The 16,062-nt window shown below is 44.2% G+C and overlaps 3 non-coding genes across 3 annotated transcripts; all 3 read right to left on the reverse strand.

Annotated features, from left to right (window-relative positions):
- Positions 1-3,579: 3,579 nt before the first annotated feature.
- On the reverse strand, positions 3,580-3,652 carry TRNAD-GUC (transfer RNA aspartic acid (anticodon GUC)). The gene has a single exon. It is a non-coding gene; the product is annotated as a tRNA-Asp (tRNA).
- A 6,958-nt stretch (positions 3,653-10,610) lies between these two features.
- On the reverse strand, positions 10,611-10,683 carry TRNAD-GUC (transfer RNA aspartic acid (anticodon GUC)). Its single transcript has one exon. It is a non-coding gene; the product is annotated as a tRNA-Asp (tRNA).
- Positions 10,684-11,786: 1,103 nt separating this feature from the next.
- On the reverse strand, positions 11,787-11,859 carry TRNAD-GUC (transfer RNA aspartic acid (anticodon GUC)). The gene has a single exon. It is a non-coding gene; the product is annotated as a tRNA-Asp (tRNA).
- Between the last annotated feature and the right edge of the window lie 4,203 nt (positions 11,860-16,062).

Consider the following 16,062-nt stretch of genomic DNA (forward strand, 5'->3'; position numbering starts at 1 on the left):
ATTTTCAAATATATTCATTGAAACCATTATTTTTATACTTTTTGCTTTAATTCAAGCAATGTAACGATATTCATTCAAAAAACTGTTAAAATTCAATTTTCAATAAGAAATCGTATTCACGGATTTTGTGTCTTGAAGAAGATAAACCTGCGATTTTTTCGGTACTTTTTTGAACGAATTTTTTTCAGGAGAAATTTTTGACCGAATTCAGCTTAAGTCCCTATAAAACACTCATTGAAAGTGATTTCATCTCGATTTAACAATAATTAAAAATTTACCTCGAATTTTAATAACATTTTCAAAATCGACGTTTCACGGCCAAAGAAGCTTACTTTGAGTATTTCTTCACTATTTTCAAATATGTTCACTGAAACCATTATTTTTATACTTTTTGCTTTAATTCAAGCAAATGTAACGATATTCAATCAAAAAACTGTTAAAATTAAATTTTTCAATAAGAAATCGTTGTCACGGATTATGTATCTTGAAGAAGAAAAACATGCGATTTTTTCGGTACTTTTTTGAATGCATTTTTTTCAGGAGAAATTTTTGACCGAATTCAGCTTAATTCCCTATAAAACACTCATTAAAAGTGATTTCATCTCGATTGAACAATAAATGAAAATGTACCTCGATTTTTAATAACATTTTCAAAATCGACGTAACTCGGCCTAAGAAAAACATTTTGAGTATTTGTTCACTGTTTTCAAATATAACCACTGAAACCATTATTTTTGTAATTTTTGCGTTAATTCAAGCAAATGTAACGATATTCATTCAACAAACTGTTAAAATTCAATTTTAAATAAGAAATCGTTGTCACGGATATTGTATCTTGAAGAAAAAAAACATGCGATTTTTTCGGTACACTTTTGAATGCATTTTTTTTTGGAGAAATGTTTGACCGAATTCAGCTTAATTCCCTATAAAACACTCTTTGAAAGTGATTTCATCTCGATTTAACAATAATTAAAAATTTACCTCGATTTTTAATAACATTTTCAAAATCGACGTTTCACGGCCAAAGAAGCATATTTTGAGTATTTCTTCACTATTTTCAAAAATAACCACTGAAACCATTATTTTTATACTTTTTGCTTTAATTCAAGCAAATGTAACGATATTCATTCAAAAAACTATTAAAATTCAATTTTTCAATAAGAAATCGTTGTCACGGATTTTGTATCTTGAAGAAGAAAAACATGCGATTTTTTTCGGTACTTTTTTGAATGCATTTTTTTCTGGAGAAATTTTTGACCGAATTCAGCTTAATTCCCTATAAAACACTCATTGAAAGTGATTTCATCTCGATTGACCAATAATTAAAAATTTACCTCGATTTTTAATAACATTTTCAAAATCGACGTTTCACGGCCAAAGAAGCATACTTTGAGTATTTCTTCACTATTTTCAAATATATTCATTGAAACCATTATTTTTATACTTTTTGCTTTAATTCAAGCAATGTAACGATATTCATTCACAAAACTGTTAAAATTCAATTTTCAATAAGAAATCGTATTCACGGATTTTGTGTCTTGAAGAAGATAAACCTGCGATTTTTTCGGTACTTTTTTGAATGAATTTTTTTCTGGAGAAATTTTTGACCGAATTCAGCTTAATTCCCTATAAAACACTCATTGAAAGTGATTTCATCTCGATTTAACAATAATTAAAAATTTACCTCGAATTTTAATAACATTTTCAAAATCGACGTTTCACGGCCAAAGAACCATACTTTGAGTATTTCTTCACTATTTTCAAATATGTTCACTGAAAGCATTATTTTTATACTTTTTGCTTTAATTCAAGCAAATGTAACGATATTCATTCAAAAAACTGTTAAAATTCAATTTTTCAATAAGAAATCGTTGTCACGGATTTTGTATCTTGAAGAAGAAAAACATGCGATTTTTTCGGTACACTTTTGAATGCATTTTTTTCTGGAGAAATTTTTGACCGAATTCAGCTTAATTCCCTATAAAACACTCATTGAAAGTGATTTCATCTCGATTTAACAATAATTAAAAATTTACCTCGATTTTTAATAACATTTTCAAAATCGACGTTTCACGGCCAAAGAAGCATACTTTGAGTATTTCTTCACTTTTTTCAAATATGTTCACTGAAACCATTATTTTTATACTTTTTGCTTTAATTCAAGCAAATGTAACGATATTCAATCAAAAAACTGTTAAAATTAAATTTTTCAATAAGAAATCGTTGTCACGGATTTTGTATCTTGAAGAAGAAAAACATGCGATTTTTTCGGTACTTTTTTGAATGCATTTTTTTCTGGAGAAATTTTTGACCGAATTCAGCTTAATTCCCTATAAAACACTCAATAAAAGTGATTGTGTAAAAACCTTGACTTTTTACGTCACATCTTAGACCTCACAACACCGCTCCCGGATGGGCTCGAACCACCAACCTATTGGTTAACAGCCGAACGCGCTAACCATTGCGCCACGGAAGCCCAAAAATTAAATGGTCGTCAGGTATTGTGGAAAAACTTTGGCTTTTTACGTTACATTTGAGATCCAAAAACACCGCTCCCGGGTGGGTTCGAACCACCAACCTATTGGTTAACAGCCGAACGCGCTAACCATTGAGCCACGGAAGATCAGAAATTAAATGGTTGTCACGTATTGTGGAAAAGTTTTGACTTTTAACGCTACATCTGAGACCCCACAACACCTCTTCCGGGTGGGCTCAAACCACCAACCTTTCGATTAAGAGCTGGACGCGCTAATTACTGCGCCACGGAAGCCCAAAAATTAAATGTTCGTCAGGTATTGTGGAAAAACTCTGACATTTTACGTCACATCTGAGACCTCACAACACCGCTCCCGGATGGGCTCGAACCACCAACCTTTCGGTTAACAGCCGAACGCGCTAGCCATTGCGCCACGGACACCCAAAAATTAAATGGTTGTCAGGTATTGTTGAAAAGTTACGACTTTTCACGCTACATCTGAGACCCCACAAATCCTCTCTCGTTTGGGCTCGAACCACCAACCTTTCGGTTAACAGCTGAACGCACTAACCATTGCGCCACGGAAGCCCAAAAATTAAATGGTCGTCAGGTATTGTAGAAAAACTTTGGCTATTTACGTTACGTTTGAGATCCAAAAACACCGCTCCCGGGTGGGCTCGAACCACCAAGCTATTGGTTAGCAGCCGAACGCGCTAACCATTGAGCCACGAAAGATCAGAAAATAAATGGTTATCACGTATTATGGAAAAAGTTTGACTTTTCACGCTACATCTGAGACCTCACAACACCTCTTCCGGGTGGGCTCGAACCACCAACCTTTCGATTAACAGCTAAACGCGCTAACCATTGCTCCACGGAAGCCCAAAAATTAAATGCTCGTCAGGTATTGTGGAAAAACTCTGACATTTTACGTTACATCTGAGACGTCACAACACCGCTCCCGGGAGGGCTCGAACCACCAACCTTTCAGTTAACAGCTGAACGCGCTGACCATTGCGCCACTGAAGCCCAAAAATTAAATTTTCGTCAGGTATTGAGGTAAAACTTTGACTTTTTACTTCACATCCTAGACCTCAAAACACCGCTCCCGGATGGGCTCCAACCACCAACCTTTCGATTGACAGCCGAACGCGCTAACCATTGAGCCACGGAAGCTCAGAAATTAAATGGTTGTCACGTATTGTGGAAAAGTTTTGACTTTTTACGCTACATCTGAGACCCCACAACACCTCTTCCGGGTGGGCTCGAACCACCAACCTTTCGATTAACAGCTGAACGCGCTAACCATTGCGCCACGGAAGCCCAAAAATTAAATGTTCGTCAGGTATTGTGGAAAAACTCCGACATTTTACGTTACATCTGAGACGTCACAACACTTCTCCCGGATGGGCTAGAACCTCCAACCTATTGGTTAACAGCCGAACGCGCTAACCATTGAGCCACTGAAGCTCAGAAATTAAATGGTTGTCAGGTATTGTTGAAAAGTTTCGACTTTTCAAGCTACATCTGAGACCCCACAAAACCTCTCTCGTTTGGGCTCGAACCACCAACCTTTCGGTTAACAGCTGAACGCGCTGACCATTGCGCCACTGAAGCCCAAAAATTAAATGTTCGTCAGGTATTGTGGAAAAACTCCGACATTTTACGTTACATCTGAGACGTCAGAACACTTCTCCCGGATGGGCTCGAACCACCAACCTATTGGTTAATAGCCGAACGCGCTAACCATTGCGCCACTGAAGCCCAAAAATTAAATTTTCGTCAGGTATTGAGGTAAAACTTTGACTTTTTACTTCACATCTGAGGCCTCACAACACCGCTCCCGGATGGGCTCGAACCACCAACCTTTCGGTTAACAGCCGAACGCGCTAGCCATTGCGCCACGGACGCCCAAAAAAAAATGGTCGTCAGGTATTGCGGAAAAACTTTGGCTATTTACGTTACATTTGAGATCCAAAAACACCGCTCCTGGGTGGGCTCGAACCACCAAGCTATTGGTTAACAGCCGAACGCGCTAACCATTGAGCCACGAAAGATCAGAAAATAAATGGTTATCACGTATTATGGAAAAAGTTTGACTTTTCACGCTTCATCTGAGACCTCACAACACCTCTCCCGGGTGGGCTCGAATACCAACCTTTCGATTAACAGCTGAACGCGCTAACCATTGCGCCACGGAAGCCCAAAAATTAAATGCTCGTCAGGTATTGTGGAAAAACTCTGACATTTTACGTTACATCTGAGACGTCACAACACCGCTCCCGGGAGGGCTCGAACCACCAACCTTTCGGTTAACAGCTGAACGCGCTGACCATTGCGCCACTGAAGCCCAAAAATTAAATTTTCGTCAGGTATTGAGGTAAAACCTTGTCTTTTTACTTCACATCTGAGACCTCACAACACCGCTCCCGGATGGTCTCGAACCACCAACCTTTCGGTTTACAGCCGAACGCGCTAACCATTCGCCACGGACGCCCAAAAATTAAATGGTCGTCAGGTATTGTGGAAAAACTTTGGCTATTTACGTTACATTTGAGATCCAAAAACACCGCTCCCGGGTGGGCTCGAACCACCAACCTATTGGTTAACAGCCGAACGCGCTAACCATTGAGCCACGGAAGATCAGAAATTAAATGGTTGTCACGTATTGTGGAAAAGTTTTGACTTTTAACGCTACATCTGAGACCCCACAACACCTCTTCCGGTGGGCTCGAACCACCAACCTTTCGATTAAGTGCTCGACGCGCTAATTATTGCGCCACGGAAGGCCAAAAATTAAATGTTCGTCAGGTATTGTGGAAAAACTCCGACATTTTACGTTACATCTGAGACGTCACAACACCGCTCCCGGGAGGGCTCGAACCACCAACCTTTCGGTTAACAGCTGAACGCGCTGACCATTGCGCCACTGAAGCCCAAAAATTAAATTTTCGTCAGGTATTGAGGTAAAACCTTGTCTTTTTACTTCACATCTGAGACCTCACAACACCGCTCCCGGATGGGCTCGAACCACCAACCTTTCGGTTAACAGCCGAACGCGCTAACCATTCGCCACGGACGCCCAAAAATTAAATGGTCGTCAGGTATTGTGGAAAAACTTTGGCTATTTACGTTACATTTGAGATCCAAAAACACCGCTCCCGGGTGGGCTCGAACCACCAACCTATTGGTTAACAGCCGAACTCGCTAACCATTGAGCCACGGAAGATCAGAAATTAAATGGTTGTCACGTATTGTGGAAAAGTTTTGACTTTTAACGCTACATCTGAGACCCCACAACACCTCTTCCGGTGGGCTCGAACCACCAACCTTTCGATTAAGTGCTCGACGCGCTAATTATTGCGCCACGGAAGGCCAAAAATTAAATGTTCGTCAGGTATTGTGGAAAAACTCCGACATTTTACGTTACATCTGAGACGTCACAACACCGCTCCCGGGAGGGCTCGAACCACCAACCTTTCGGTTAACAGCTGAACGCGCTGACCATTGCGCCACTGAAGCCCAAAAATTAAATTTTCGTCAGGTATTGAGGTAAAACTTTGACTTTTTACTTCACATCCTAGACCTCACAACACCGCTCCCGGATGGGCTCCAACCACCAACCTTTCGGTTAACAGCCGAACGCGCTAACCATTGCGCCACGGACGCCCAAAAAAATGGTCGTCAGGTATTGCGGAAAAACTTTGGCTATTTACGTTACATTTGAGATCCAAAAACACCGCTCCCGGGTGGACTCGAACCACCAAGCTATTGGTTAACAGCCGAACGCGCTAACCATTGAGCCACGAAAGATCAGAAAATAAATGGTTATCACGTATTATGGAAAAAGTTTGACTTTTCACGCTTCATCTGAGACCTCACAACACCTCTCCCGGGTGGGCTCGAATACCAACCTTTCGATTAACAGCTGAACGCGCTAACCATTGCGCCACGGAAGCCCAAAAATTAAATGCTCGTCAGGTATTGTGGAAAAACTCTGACATTTTACGTTACATCTGAGACGTCACAACACCGCTCCCGGGAGGGCTCGAACCACCAACCTTTCGGTTAACAGCTGAACGCGCTGACCATTGCGCCACTGAAGCCCAAAAATTAAATTTTCGTCAGGTATTGAGGTAAAACTTTGACTTTTTACTTCACATCCTAGACCTCACAACACCGCTCCCGGATGGGCTCCAACCACCAACCTTTCGGTTAACAGCCGAACGCGCTAACCATTGCGCCACGGACGCCCAAAAAAAATGGTCGTCAGGTATTGCGGAAAAACTTTGGCTATTTACGTTACATTTGAGATCCAAAAACACCGCTCCCGGGTGGGCTCGAACCACCAAGCTATTGGTTAACAGCCGAACGCGCTAACCATTGAGCCACGAAAGATCAGAAAATAAATGGTTATCACGTATTATGGAAAAAGTTTGACTTTTCACGCTTCATCTGAGACCTCACAACACCTCTCCCGGGTGGGCTCGAATACCAACCTTTCGATTAACAGCTGAACGCGCTAACCATTGCGCCACGGAAGCCCAAAAATTAAATGCTCGTCAGGTATTGTGGAAAAACTCTGACATTTTACGTTACATCTGAGACGTCACAACACCGCTCCCGGGAGGGCTCGAACCACCAACCTTTCGGTTAACAGCTGAACGCGCTGACCATTGCGCCACTGAAGCCCAAAAATTAAATTTTCGTCAGGTATTGAGGTAAAACCTTGTCTTTTTACTTCACATCTGAGACCTCACAACACCGCTCCCGGATGGGCTCGAACCACCAACCTTTCGGTTAACAGCCGAACGCGCTAACCATTCGCCACGGACGCCCAAAAATTAAATGGTCGTCAGGTATTGTGGAAAAACTTTGGCTATTTACGTTACATTTGAGATCCAAAAACACCGCTCCCGGGTGGGCTCGAACCAACAACCTATTGGTTAACAGCCGAACGCGCTAACCATTGAGCCACGGAAGATCAGAAATTAAATGGTTGTCACGTATTGTGGAAAAGTTTTGACTTTTAACGCTACATCTGAGACCCCACAACACCTCTTCCGGTGGGCTCGAACCACCAACCTTTCGATTAAGTGCTCGACGCGCTAATTATTGCGCCACGGAAGGCCAAAAATTAAATGTTCGTCAGGTATTGTGGAAAAACTCTGACATTTTACGTAACAACTGAGACGTCACAACACCGCTCCCGGATGGGCTCGAACCACCAACCTTTCGGTTAACAGCCGAACGCGCTAGCCATTGCGCCACGGACGCCCAAAAATTAAATGGTTGTCAGGTTTTGTTGAAAAGTTACGACTTTTCACGCTACATCTGAGACCCCACAAAACCTCTCTTTTGGGCTCGAACCACCAACCTTTCGGTTAACAGCTGAACGCGCTAACCATTGCGCCACGGAAGCCCAAAAATTAAATGGTCGTCAGGTATTGCGGAAAAACTTTGGCTATTTACGTTACATTTGAGATCCAAAAACACCGCTCCCGGGTGGGCTCGAACCACCAAGCTATTGGTTAACAGCCGAACGCGCTAACCATTGAGCCACGAAAGATCAGAAAATAAATGGTTATCACGTATTATGGAAAAAGTTTGACTTTTCACGCTTCATCTGAGACCTCACAACACCTCTCCCGGGTGGGCTCGAATACCAACCTTTCGATTAACAGCTGAACGCGCTAACCATTGCGCCACGGAAGCCCAAAAATTAAATGCTCGTCAGGTATTGTGGAAAACTCTGACATTTTACGTTACATCTGAGACGTCACAACACCGCTCCCGGGAGGGCTCGAACCACCAACCTTTCGGTTAACAGCTGAACGCGCTGACCATTGCGCCACTGAAGCCCAAAAATTAAATTTTCGTCAGGTATTGAGGTAAAACCTTGTCTTTTTACTTCACATCTGAGACCTCACAACACCGCTCCCGGATGGGCTCGAACCACCAACCTTTCGGTTAACAGCCGAACGCGCTAACCATTCGCCACGGACGCCCAAAAATTAAATGGTCGTCAGGTATTGTGGAAAAACTTTGGCTTTTTACGTTACATTTGAGATCCAAAAACACCGCTCCCGGGTGGGCTCGAACCACCAACCTATTGGTTAACAGCCGAACGCGCTAACCATTGAGCCACGGAAGATCAGAAATTAAATGGTTGTCACGTATTGTGGAAAAGTTTTGACTTTTAACGCTACATCTGAGAACCCACAACACCTCTTCCGGTGGGCTCGAACCACCAACCTTTCGATTAAGTGCTCGACGCGCTAATTATTGCGCCACGGAAGGCCAAAAATTAAATGTTCGTCAGGTACTGTGGAAAAACTCTGACATTTTACGTAACATCTGAGACGTCACAGCACCGCTCCCGGATGGGCTCGAACCACCAACCTTTCGGTTAACAGCCGAACGCGCTAGCCATTGCGCCACGGACGCCCAAAAATTAAATGGTTGTCAGGTTTTGTTGAAAAGTTACGACTTTTCACGCTACATCTGAGACCCCACAAAACCTCTCTTTTGGGCTCGAACCACCAACCTTTCGGTTAACAGCTGAACGCGCTAACCATTGCGCCACGGAAGCCCAAAAATTAAATGGTCGTCAGGTATTGTGGAAAAACTTTGGCTATTTACGTTACATTTGAGATCCAAAAACACCGCTCCCAGGTGGGCTCGAACCACCAAGCTAATGGTTAACAGCCGAACGCGCTAACCATTGAGCCACGAAAGATCAGAAAATAAATGGTTATCACGTATTATGGAATAAGTTTGACTTTTCACGCTACATCTGAGACCTCACAACACCTCTCCCGGGTGGGCTCGAACCACCAACCTTTCGATTAACAGATGAACGCGCTAACCATTGCGCCACGGAAGCCCAAAAAGAAATGCTCGTCAGGTATTGAGGTAAAACTTTGACTTTTTACTTCACATCCGAGACCTCACAACACCGCTCCCGGATGGGCTCGAACCACCAACCTTTCGATTAACAGCCGAACGCGCTAACCATTGAGCCACGGAAGCTCAGAAATTAAATGGTTGTCACGTATTGTGGAAAAGTTTTGACTTTTTACGCTACATCTGAGACCCCACATCACCTCTTCCGGGTGGGCTCGAAGCACCAACCTTTCGATCAACAGCTGAACGCGCTAACCATTGCGCCACGGAAGCCCAAAAATTAAATGTTCGTCAGGTATTGTGGAAAAACTCTGACATTTTACGTTACATCTGAGACATCACAACACCGCTCCCGGATGGGCTAGAACCACCAACCTATTGGTTAACAGCCGAACGCGCTAACCATTGAGCCACGGAATCTCAGAAATTAAATGGTTGTCAGGTATTGTTGAAAAGTTACGACTTTTCACGCTACATCTGAGACCCCACAAAACCTCTCTCGTTTGGGCTCGAACCACCAACCTTTCGATTGACAGCCGAACGCGCTAACCATTGAGCCACGGAAGCTCAGAAATTAAATGGTTGTCACGTATTGTGGAAAAGTTTTGACTTTTTACGCTACATCTGAGACCCCACAACACCTCTTCCGGGTGGGCTCGAACCACCAACCTTTCGATTAACAGCTGAACGCGCTGACCATTGCGCCACTGAAGCCCAAAAATTAAATGTTCGTCAGGTATTGTGGAAAAACTCTGACATTTTACGTTACATCTGAGACGTCACAACACTTCTCCCGGATGGGCTCGAACCACCAACCTATTGGTTAATAGCCGAACGCGCTAACCATTGCGCCACTGAAGCCCAAAAATTAAATTTTCGTCAGGTATTGAGGTAAAACTTTGACTTTTTCCTTCACATCTGAGGCCTCACAACACCGCTCCCGGATGGGCTCGAACCACCAACCTTTCGGTTAACAGCCGAATGCGCTAACCATTCGCCACGGACGCCCAAAAATTAAATGGTCGTCAGGTATTGTGGAAAAACTCTGACATTTTACGTTACATCTGAGACGTCACAACACTTCTCCCGGATGGGCTCGAACCACCAACCTTTCGGTTAACAGCTGAACGCGCTAACCATTGCGCCACTGAAGCCCAAAAATTAAATTTTCGTCAGGTATTGAGGTAAAACTTTGACTTTTTACTTCACATCCGAGACCTCACAACACCGCTCCCGGATGGGCTCGAACCACCAACCTTTCGATTGACAGCCGAACGCGCTAACCATTGAGCCACGGAAGCTCAGAAATTAAATGGTTGTCACGTATTGTGGAAAAGTTTTGACTTTTTACGCTACATCTGAGACCCCACAACACCTCTTCCGGGCGGGCTCGAACCACCAACCTATTGGTTAACAGCCGAACGCGCTAACCATTGAGCCACGGAAGATCAGAAATTAAATGGTTGTCACGTATTGTGGAAAAGTTTTGACTTTTAACGCTACATCTCAGACCCCACAACACCTCTTTTGGGTGGGCTCAAACCACCAACCTTTCGATTAAGAGCTGGACGCGCTAATTACTGCGCCACGGAAGCCCAAAAATTAAATGTTCGTCAGGTATTGTGGAAAAACTCTGACATTTTACGTAACATCTGAGACGTCACAACACCGCTCCCGGATGGGCTCGAACCACCAACCTTTCGGTTAACAGCCGAACGCGCTAGCCATTGCGCCACGGACGCCCAAAAATTAAATGGTTGTCAGGTATTGTTGAAAAGTTACGACTTTTCACGCTACATCTGAGACCCCACAAATCCTCTCTCGTTTGGGCTCGAACCACCAACCTTTCGGTTAACAGCTGAACGCACTAACCATTGCGCCACGGAAGCCCAAAAATTAAATGGTCGTCAGGTATTGTAGAAAAACTTTGGCTATTTACGTTACATTTGAGATCCAAAAACACCGCTCCCGGGTGGGCTCGAACCACCAAGCTATTGGTTAACAGCCGAACGCGCTAACCATTGAGCCACGAAAGATCAGAAAATAAATGGTTATCACGTATTATGGAAAAAGTTTGACTTTTCACGCTACATCTGAGACCTCACAACACCTCTCCCGGGTGGGCTCGAACCACCAACCTTTCGATTAACAGATGAACGCGCTAAAAATTGCGCCACGGAAGCCCAAAAATTAAATGCTCGTCAGGTATTGTGGAAAAACTCTCACATTTTACGTTACATCTGAGACGTCACAACACCGCTCCCGGGAGGGCTCGAACCACCAACCTTTCGGTTAACAGCTGAACGCGCTGACCATTGCGCCACTGAAGCCCAAAAATTAAATTTTCGTCAGGTATTGAGGTAAAACTATGACTTTTTACTTCACATCCGAGACCTCACAACACCGCTCCAGGATGGGATCGAACCACCAACCTTTCGATTGACAGCCGAACGCGCTAACCATTGAGCCACGGAAGCTCAGAAATTAAATGGTTGTCACGTATTGTGGAAAAGTTTTGACTTTTTACGCTACATCTGAGACCCCACAACACCTCTTCCGGGTGGGCACGAACCACCAACCTTTCGATTAACAGCTGAACGCGCTAACCATTGCGCCACGGAAGCCCAAAAATTAAATGTTCGTCAGGTATTGTGGAAAAACTCTGACATTTTACGTTACATCTGAGACATCACAACACCGCTCCCGGATGGGCTAGAACCTCCAACCTATAGGTTAACAGCCGAACGCGCTAACCATTGAGCCACGGAAGCTCAGAAATTAAATGGTTGTCAGGTATTGATGAAAAGTTACGACTTTTCAAGCTACATCTGAGACCCCACAAAACCTCTCTCGTTTGGGCTCGAACCACCAACCTTTCGGTTAACAGCTGAACGCGCTGACCATTGCGCCACTGAAGCCCAAAAATTAAATGTTCGTCAGGTATTGTGGAAAAACTCCGACATTTTACGTTACATCTGAGACGTCACAACACTTCTCCCGGATGGGCTCGAACCACCAACCTATTGGTTTATAGCCGAACGCGCTAACCATTGCGCCACTGAAGCCCAAAAATTAAATTTTCGTCAGGTATTGAGGTAAAACTTTGACTTTTTACTTCACATCTGAGGCCTCACAACACCGCTCCCGGATGGGCTCGAACCACCAACCTTTCGGTTAACAGCCGAACGCGCTAACCATTCGCCACGGACGCCCAAAAATTAAATGGTCGTCAGGTATTGTGGAAAAACTTTGGCTATTTACGTTACATTTGAGATCCAAAAACACCGCTCCCGGGTGGGCTCGAACCACCAACCTATTGGTTAACAGCCGAACGCGCTAACCATTGACCCACGGAAGATCAGAAATTAAATGGTTGTCACGTATTGTGGAAAAGTTTTGACTTTTAACGCTACATCTGAGACCCCACAACACCTCTTCTGGGTGGGCTCAAACCACCAACCTTTCGATTAAGAGCTGGACGCGCTAATTACTGCGCCACGGAAGCCCAAAAATTAAATGTTCGTCAGGTATTGTGGAAAAACTCTGACATTTTACGTAACATCTGAGACGTCACAACACCGCTCCCGGATGGGCTCGAACCACCAACCTTTCGGTTAACAGCCGAACGCGCTAGCCATTGCGCCACGGACGCCCAAAAATTAAATGGTTGTCAGGTATTGTTGAAAATTTACGACTTTTCACGCTACATCTGAGACCCCACAAAACCTCTCTCGTTTGGGCTCGAACCACCAACCTTTCGGTTAACAGCTGAACGCGCTGACCATTGCGCCACTGAAGCCCAAAAATTAAATGTTCGTCAGGTATTGTGGAAAAACTCCGACATTTTACGTTACATCTGAGACGTCACAACACTTCTCCCGGATGGGCTCGAACCACCAACCTATTGGTTTATAGCCGAACGCGCTAACCATTGCGCCACTGAAGCCCAAAAATTAAATTTTCGTCAGGTATTGAGGTAAAACTTTGACTTTTTACTTCACATCTGAGGCCTCACAACACCGCTCCCGGATGGGCTCGAACCACCAACCTTTCGGTTAACAGCCGAACGCGCTAACCATTGCGCCATGGACGCCCAAAAAAAATGGTAGTCAGGTATTGCGGAAAAACTTTGGCTATTTACGTTACATTTGAGATCCAAAAACACCGCTCCCGGGTGGGCTCGAACCACCAAGCTATTGGTTAACAGCCGAACGCGCTAACCATTGAGCCACGAAAGATCAGAAAATAAATGGTTATCACGTATTATGGAAAAGTTTTGACTTTTAACGCTACATCTGAGACCCCACAACACCTCTTCCGGGTGGGCTCGAACCACCAACCTTTCGATTAAGTGCTCGACGCGCTAATTATTGCGCCACGGAAGGCCAAAAATTAAATGTTCGTCAGGTATTGTGGAAAAACTCTGACATTTTACGTAACATCTGAGACGTCACAACACCGCTCCCGGATGGGCTCGAACCACCAACCTTTCGGTTAACAGCCGAACGCGCTAGCCATTGCGCCACGGACGCCCAAAAATTAAATGGTTGTCAGGTTTTGTTGAAAAGTTACGACTTTTCACGCTACATCTGAGACCCCACAAAACCTCTTTTGGGCTCGAACCACCAACCTTTCGGTTAACAGCTGAACGCGCTAACCATTGCGCCACGGACGCCCAAAAATTAAATGGTCGTCAGGTATTGTGGAAAAACTTTGGCTATTTACGTTACATTTGAGATCCAAAAACACCGCTCCCGGGTGGGCTCGAACCACCAAGCTATTGGTTAACAGCCGAACGCGCTAACCATTGAGCCACGAAAGATCAGAAAATAAATGGTTATCACGTATTGTGGAAAAGTTTTTACTTTTTACGCTACATATGAGACCCCAAAACACCTCTCCTGGTTGGGCTCGAAACACTAACCTTTCGATTAACAGCTGAACGCGCTAACCATTGCGCCACGGAAGCCCAAAAATTAAATGCTCGTCAGGTATTGTGGAAAAACTCTCACATTTTACGTTACATCTGAGACGTCACAACACCGCTCCCGGGTGGGCTCGAACCACCAAGCTATTGGTTAACAGCCGAACGCGCTAACCATTGAGCCACGAAAGATCAGAAAATAAATGGTTATCACGTATTATGGATAAACTTTGACTTTTTACTTCACATCTGAGGCCTCACAACACCGCTCCCGGATGGGCTCGAACCACCAACCTTTCGGTTAACAGCCGAACGCGCTAACCATTGCGCCATGGACGCCCAAAAAAAATGGTAGTCAGGTATTGCGGAAAAACTTTGGCTATTTACGTTACATTTGAGATCCAAAAACACCGCTACCGGGTGGGCTCGAACCACCAAGCTATTGGTTAACAGCCGAACGCGCTAACCATTGAGCCACGAAAGATCAGAAAATAAATGGTTATCACGTATTATGGAAAAAGTTTGACTTTTCACGCTTCATCTGAGACCTCACAACACCTCTCCCGGGTGGGCTCGAATACCAACCTTTCGATTAACAGCTGAACGCGCTAACCATTGCGCCACGGAAGCCCAAAAATTAAATGCTCGTCAGGTATTGTGGAAAAACTCTGACATTTTACGTTACATCTGAGATGTCACAACACCGCTCCCGGGAGGGCTCGAACCACCAACCTTTCGGTTAACAGCTGAACGCGCTGACCATTGCGCCACTAAAGCCCAAAAATTAAATTTTCGTCAGGTATTGAGGTAAAACCTTGTCTTTTTACTTCACATCTGAGACCTCACAACACCGCTCCCGGATGGGCTCGAACCACCAACCCTTCGGTTAACAGCCGAACGCGCTAACTATTCGCCACGGACGCCCAAAAATTAAATGGTCGTCAGGTATTGTGGAAAAACTTTGGCTATTTACGTTACATTTGAGATCCAAAAACACCGCTCCCGGGTGGGCTCGAACCACCAACCTATTGGTTAACAGCCGAACGCGCTAACCATTGAGCCACGGAAGATCAGAAATTAAATGGTTGTCACGTATTGTGGAAAAGTTTTGACTTTTAACGCTACATCTGAGACCCCACAACACCTCTTCCGGGTGGGCTCGAACCACCAACCTTTCGATTAAGTGCTCGACGCGCTAATTATTGCGCCACGGAAGGCCAAAAATTAAATGTTCGTCAGGTATTGTGGAAAAACTCTGACATTTTACGTAACATCTGAGACGTCACAACACCGCTCCCGGATGGGCTCGAACCACCAACCTTTCGGTTAACAGCCGAACGCGCTAGCCATTGCGCCACGGACGCCCAAAAATTAAATGGTTGTCAGGTTTTGTTGAAAAGTTACGACTTTTCACGCTACATCTGAGACCCCACAAAACCTCTCTTTTGGGCTCGAACCACCAACCTTTCGGTTAACAGCTGAACGCGCTAACCATTGCGCCACGGACGCCCAAAAATTAAATGGTCGTCAGGTATTGTGGAAAAACTTTGGCTATTTACGTTACATTTGAGATCCAAAAACACCGCTCCCGGGTGGGCTCGAACCACCAAGCTATTGGTTAACAGCCGAACGCGCTAACCATTGAGCCACGAAAGATCAGAAAATAAATGGTTATCACGTATTGTGGAAAAGTTTTTACTTTTTACGCTACATATGAGACCCCAAAACACCTCTCCTGGTTGGGCTCGAAACACCA

The sequence above is a fragment of the Phalangium opilio genome, unplaced genomic scaffold (assembly GCF_054372755.1).
Source record: "Phalangium opilio isolate 3A_F unplaced genomic scaffold, DU_Popi_V2 ptg000390l_1, whole genome shotgun sequence".
Classification (NCBI taxonomy): Eukaryota; Metazoa; Arthropoda; class Arachnida; order Opiliones; family Phalangiidae; genus Phalangium; species Phalangium opilio.